Below are 6,000 nucleotides of genomic sequence, written 5' to 3'. Positions count from 1 at the left end.
AATTTTTCCTTCACTTTCAAAGTGTCAGGGGAACAGAGTGGTGCTCAAAGAATGTCTGTCCTTTGACACACCTGTTTTAAACTCCAATCCCTCCTGCGATGGAGGTTCCAGTAAGAGGAGGCTCACAGAAATCTTTGGCAGGAGGGATCAGGAAATTGCACAGTAAGGAAGAGGACAAGTACCTTTTCTATATATTTTCCTTCCTTTCCCCTCCCCATCACCAAGGAATTGGCCATTGCTGAGGGGGAGGCCAGAAAAAAGAGGCAAAGGAATGAAAAAGAGTCCTTTACCACTTACCACCCTTCTGCAATTTGTCTCACTTCATGAATTTCACAGGTTCCCCATTTGTCAATTTGGAATCCGCATCCCACAAGTGAGAGCAAGGAGACTGCCCCTTCTCTTATCAGCAGCACCTAAAGCTTCTTCCTTCAAATAATAAGCTTTGGAGGAGCATCTCTGGCCTGTACCTCACTGGATTTCCCCTTCTGAAATCAGGCAGAAGTGAACAACCTTAATCACACCTTCCACTCATGTAGAAAGGGATGAAAGACCCTAACCTTCTGTGGACAAAAAAAAAAAAAAAGCCGTCAGCCTTATATACTCCATTGTCATCAGCAGAAGGAAGTACCTTGCAAAATTTCTACTCAGCCTTTCTGTCCTCAAAATGGCCAACAACGCAGCCAACAAATTAAAACATACATAATAAACTCATATTTTAAATCCATTAAAAACAACCCACCTCTCCACATCATTAAAACCATTGAAACCAGACTTAAAATACATTAAAAACATTTTTAAAAATTAAAACATTGGTCAGGAAGGAGGAATCCCTGAGGGAACATCAAAGGGAAAAAAAATCCTAAGCCATTGACAGAAGTTGGCAACAGAAGGAGACAGACAAAAAATCTCTCTGAGGAGAGAGTTCCATAGTTTTGGTGCCATTACCAAGAAGGCCCTCTCCCAGGTTGACACCCATCTCTATCTCAGAAGATGGGGGCACCAGAAGAAGGGGATCCAAAGATGACTGTATTGGTAGGGTAGATTCGCAAGGGAATGTGTGCTCTTTCAGTGATGTATGCTGTCCCTCTCAAAACAGGAGGGTAAAATAAGAAGTCCTATTGGGTCTGGATGTCTCCTGGAATTACAATTGATCTCCACAGTACAGACAGCAACTTCATGGAGGAAATGGCAGCTTTGGAGAGTGGACTTCTGACATCACATCCCTGCTGAGCATCCCCTCCCCAAATTCTGCCTTCCCCAGCCTCTCCAAATCTCCAGAATTTTCCCAAGCAAGAGCTGGCAACCCTAGACCATAGCCTTCTTTTCTGGTTAGGTCAGGCCATTTCAAGGCAGGGCCTGACCCTCCCCAGTCAGTTCCAGACAGAGATACCATATCTAGGGAAGTCTAGTCCCCAGACAGCTTTGCTGAAAAAAGTTTTGGCCAATCTCTGCTTTAACTGATAACTTGACCACTTTAAGTACCATGCTGTAGTCACAGTCTTAGTAGCTAAATGGACAACTTTTTAGAATTATAATTTTTAGTAATCTACCTTGTCTGTAAAAAAGGAAGAGGAAAAATTAAGCAAATAAACACATCAATTCAACCACAAAGATAGCTGAGAACAAGTTTCTGTTATTTGAATGGAAATGATCAGATCACAAATTAATCCTTTTTTCTCACTGAGAACACAACAAAACAGTGGTCCAGGTAGAGCTAGGCATCCACTGGGCCCATACTGAATCAACCATGTTTAGCCTTGATAAAACTGTCCTAAAGTTGTCACAAGGAGCCATGTCTCCCCAACTTGGGCCAATCTCGTGCACTGCACAAGGCTATGGTGTCTCTTAGAATCAAAGAATTAAATTAGTATCATGTTGCTACAAGTGAGTATGCTGTGAAATTCCACTGAAGAAACTATTGAACAAATTGCATACCTGAAAAAAGACAGCTGATAATGAGCTATACAGGGCTTTCAAAAAATGCACAATTTGTTTAAAACGTGGAAGCAAAAATGACTCTTAAGGCAAGAGTTCCTTTTACAAGACTGTCCTGGCATGAGGGGCAGCATAATAGTCAATTATTATAAACAAAATCCAGGTTTTTGAATTAAAATACATAGTATTGGGCTCTGCTGTGGAGCCTGTAATAAGTTATGTCTTCAGAAGACTGTAATTATACTGGCGCCTGTCGGTGCTGCCATAGTAAAGTCTGTCACCGTTTTCTTTATAAAGCCCATTTTTAAGCAATTTATAACATAACCATTCTTTTAAACAAAATCATACTGAGCTGCAACTTGGCAGGAAACATCTCAGTTGAGAAGACTGGTTATATATTTATTTAGGTAAATTTCTAGCCCACCTGGTCGCTTGGATTTGGGGTGGGGATTCAATCCAAGGGTAATAAAGAAGAAGAAATAATGCCTCCCATCCTGATTCAGCTCTTGTCGAGGTCAACCTATGTGGGAACTTGTAGATTCAATGATATTCTGCCCTGGATGGGCACTACAGTCTAATCTGCCACATGAATTTTTATTAGGGTTGCTGGTTTGAGCTTGAGAAACTTCTGGAAATTGTAGAGAGGTGGAGCTGGTATAGGGTAGAGTTTTGGAATAACAGATTGCTCAGTGGGGTTGTGAAGCCATAGGGTCCACCCTCCAACTAGGGTTGCCAGATCCTACCTTGTTGCTGGTGAGGGATCCTGGAGCCACTCTGGGAGTCATTGTGTTGCTGACATCACATGCAATGCTCTGTTTTGGGCAAAACATCTATGTGTTTTTTTTACTACGAAACTATAGCTTGCCTCAAAAACATATTGTTGTGCAATGTTGGTGATGCAGTGATGTCGCTTCCGAGTGATCTCATCACATCAGGGATGTTGAGCAATGACATCCCTGTTTGTGGATGAAGGCTTTCCCTGCTAGCTAGCTGGCTGGCAGTGGATTGGAGCCCTGAAGACCGGGGGATCCTCTGGCTGGTCCATATACTTTCCCCATATACTTTTTCATAGAGGGGATTGAATGCTATTCTCTATATTGTGTTTGTGAATTAAGTTTTAATGGTCTTAGTTGGATTGCAAGGAATGGATACATAGGGCTGCATTCAATCCCCTCTTTGAAAAAGTAAATGGAAACGGATTTCCAAAGCCAGCAGGCTCCATCGAGGTAGTGTGAAGGAGTCCTCTTTAATGATCTAAAATAGAAGAATTCATATTGGGAACTATGATTGGGAATACAGCACAAGCACTTTAATTTATTTAAGAGTCTGATGTGATTAGTGCTTTAAACCTTCAGGAAAATGTGAATGTAGCAGAGACTTTAAGCCTTTGTGATTCTGGAAATAGATAAGAAGAAGAAGAAGAAGAAGATATTGGATTTATATCCCGCCCTCCACTCCGAAGAGTCTCAGAGCGGCTCACAATCTCCTTTACCTTCCTCCCCCACAACAGACACCCTGTGAGGTGGGTGGGGCTGGAGAGGGCTCCCACAGCAGCTGCCCTTTCAAGGACAACCTCTGCCAGAGCTATGGCTGACCCAAGGCCATCTCAGCAGGTGCAAGTGGAGGAGTGGGGAATCAAACCCGATTCTCCCAGATAAGACTCCGCACACATAACCACTACACCAAACTGGCTCTCCACACCAAACAAGATTAGAGACTTGGGAACTTTTCTAATAAAATATAATAAATATCTATTTTATTGAATGAATTCATACATATTGAGATAGTTATAAATATTAAATTTTGCATACATTGTTATTTCATAGTTATTTGTTCATGGTTGATTTCTTATGCATTAATCCCCTGGAGGTTGATCCCAGTAGGCAGCTGTGTTGGTCTGAAGCAATAGAACAAAGCAGTAGACAAGTGTACCTTTAAGACCATCTAAGTTTTATTCAGAATGTAAGCGTTCGTATGCTCTAAGCAGACTCAAGCCTATCTTTCCCCTTTTTGTTTAATGCATTTATTTTAAATATTTATTAGCTACCTTTCCCCTTATGGAGTTCAAGGCAGTTTACAACATGAATAAACATTTGAAATAAAACACATCAAGATATAAAACCAAAATTTAATCTCAGAACTCAGGATTGCTAGTAAACAACCAAAAGTGGTCCTAAATAAAGTTGTCTTCAACCATCTCCTAAAGATTGAAAGAGAGAGGGCCTGGTGCACCTCCCTGGGGAGGTTGTTCCATAATGATGAGGCAGCCACTGAAAAGGCCCTCTCTCATTTACCCACCATATGAACTTCTTTGGTGGGACAGTCAAGATCTACCTGTGATCTTAATTTCCCTGCAGGAACATATGGGAGAAGATGATTCTCAGATACTCCAGGTCCCAAACCATGTAAGGCTTTAAAGGTCATAACCAACAACTTGAATTGGGCCTAGGAATGGACTGGTACCCAGTGTAATTGCTGTAGTATCAAAGTCATATGCTCTTGGCAGCTGGCTCTGACCATCAGGTTAGCCACAGTGTTCTACACTAGCTGCAACCTCTGAACACTGTAATATAACAAAATAGGTCAAATATGTGAATGCTCCAAACTTTTGTATGTTCTTTTGCTCTTCAGAGGCAAGCAGTGCACATTGTAATAGTCCAGTCCAGATGTAATTAAGGAATAGATCACTGTGGCTAGATCTGACTGACCTAGGAACAGAAGTTGATGCACCAGCTGGAGTTGGGCAAAAGGACTCCTAACCCCTGCAGTGACCTGGTTTTCTAAGGTGACTGCTGTGTCTAGCAGCACTCCCCAAGCTGCAAACCTGGCTTTTCAAGGAATATTTAACCCCACCCAAGACAGCAGAGCTCTCAGGTCCCTGGTCTGCCTTTATACTAGCAATATTAATCTTTGTCTTGTCAAGATTACCTTTCAGCTTGGCCAAAGAAGGCTGTATCCCCAGTAAAATTTCCTTTGCTGGACTGTTAAGTGCTCTTCATGGCAGCCTGTGATATACCCCCAACCTCCCACATAAAACATGGTATGGTTTTTGTAAGCTTCTCATCACAATGTGACACCTTGTGTATCTGAAATGATGTTTCTGAGTGTTTGAAATCAAGCCCTTTAGTCTTTTGTAGGGTTACTATGAATTAGCAGCTTGGCATGTATGAGTGAGAATGCACCTCTCCCTTTTTTTTAGTCGTAAATTACAATCAACCGTGGATAGAAATGCTTCTGTGACCTCCAGATATGATTTGAATGTATTTCAGATAGCTCTATTTTCTCCAAATAAATCAGAGACTTTGTTGCATATTGTTCAAGCAAAGTGCCTTAAAACTTTGTCATGTTTACTTGCTTGGTTACTATACATCTTGCTTACTTGTGTATATATACATGTTTGGCAAATGAGTGATTGCCAGCACAGAATCACTTGGTATGCTTGTGTTGTTTCCTGATCTCTTAAGTTCAAAGATCAGGAGACCATCTCTTAGTCTTCCATATACCCTTCCTTCTTTTTCTTCATTTCCTCTCAGACTCACACACCCATTTTCCACTAAAATATTCTGGGTTGGATCCAGATTGGGTTGGATCTGACCTGCATATGTTTCATATTACTGGATAGAATATATTTTACCAAAACCAAAATCTTCTCATAGACCTGTATATAGTTTAGCAGATATATACACAAGGAAGGACACTAGCTTCAGCCACATAGATTTGAGATATGAATGTAATACTGTCTAAAAAATGCTTCTGTACCTTTCAGTTATTTACTTTGCCTAAAGCTGTACAATATTATTTTCTTTTATTGATTGGACGATATCCTCCCCCCCTTAAAAAGTCTTTGGAAGTTTTACTTTTATGTGTTACTGAGGTCTTAATTTTGCTAAAATTTCAAACTGGTGAACTCACCTTGGTAAAAATTTGTATTTATAAACTGATGAGGGTTAAATGAGATTGATGGAAACACTATCAAATATTACTGAGTGGTTATTACTGTTTATTGGGTCTTTTATCTTGCCTGCATGAGGCAAAAAACAGCTTGGAATGGGTGAATTTGATAAG

Source organism: Heteronotia binoei, chromosome 1, assembly GCF_032191835.1.
Source record: "Heteronotia binoei isolate CCM8104 ecotype False Entrance Well chromosome 1, APGP_CSIRO_Hbin_v1, whole genome shotgun sequence".
NCBI classification, from domain to species: domain Eukaryota; kingdom Metazoa; phylum Chordata; class Lepidosauria; order Squamata; family Gekkonidae; genus Heteronotia; species Heteronotia binoei.
Note: the sequence above shows the minus strand (reverse complement) of the source record.